This window comes from Daktulosphaira vitifoliae, unplaced genomic scaffold, assembly GCF_025091365.1.
Source record: "Daktulosphaira vitifoliae isolate Bord-2020 unplaced genomic scaffold, ASM2509136v1 Scaffold_3, whole genome shotgun sequence".
Classification (NCBI taxonomy): Eukaryota; Metazoa; Arthropoda; class Insecta; order Hemiptera; family Phylloxeridae; genus Daktulosphaira; species Daktulosphaira vitifoliae.
In genome coordinates this window covers 42662375-42663574 of record NW_026099574.1, presented here as the reverse complement: position 1 = coordinate 42663574, position 1200 = coordinate 42662375, and positions in this window count along the sequence as shown.

Sequence of the window (1200 nt, the reverse complement as noted above, 5' to 3'; positions counted from 1 at the left end):
CACTATCTAAAGATTTGCATCGAAGCGTTTATTTTTGATAGTGATTTTAATCACTGTCAGATATCATTATACTTGATCCAACTATACCACGTCACAACTGTGCCGCGACCCCCCTGTGCTGGGTTATTTTTTTTTTTTTTATTGGTAGAGATATTTTCCACAATATACCATCCCGCGGCTCGTATAGGTCTTAATCCGGTCCTGGAAAAAAGTTTTACTTCAAAATGGTTATAATGCTTACAGAAATTTATAATTTTTAATAGTGTAGTGAACGTTATTGTAAACAATAATAAATTCTTATTAATATTCGTTGCCAAGTTGCTTATACACATTTTATAATGATACATAAGCTAAATTAAAACTATATTAAATATATTATTAATTCAAAACTAAAAATATTTGACTTAAAAAACTACAAACAAATTGCTAAAAATCGCTAAAAAAAAAACTAAGTAAAATCGTAACTTTTTTTGGCTTTTTGAGTTTAATATTTTTTAGTTTAAAATTAATAATATTTTTAATATAGTTTTAATTTTGAGCAATTAGTCACAAGTGATCAATTTTTATTAAATAAATAAGCATACTCAACCCTTAAAATTCGCAATTTTATGAAATATTACATAGGCCAATTATTTACAATTGTATTAAAATATACTATTGTATTTTTAATTATATGGGCGCATTAATTTTATAAGGGTTAACTTATATGACAGAAGTATAACAATATTGTGAATACTTATACCATGATCATATTTTGATACGAAACACAAAGAGATCTTCTCTTATAAGTTACCCTTGTATATTATTGGATTAGGATTAATACTAAAAAAATGTTATTATTAACACTTAATTTTAATATTTAATATTAATATTCACCGAGTATTAATTATTGTTAGTATCAAACTAATTATTTGTTGAAATGAAAAAATACAAATCCGCTTTTAATCATCAGAAATATAAAACTGTACAAATAAACGTTTAATTCATCAATTAGGTAAAATGATTTAAGTTATATAAATAAAGAAGAAATGTGCTAACAATAGCTTAAAAATATCATAAAATTCTATGGAATATAGCTCGTTTTTGACAAGGTTTCACCAATATTAAGTGTTAATACAAATAGCTCTTTTTGCAAAGTTCTCAAATTTCGTATTATCGTTAGAACATATTTCAAAATCTTAAACAATTATTTCATTACTC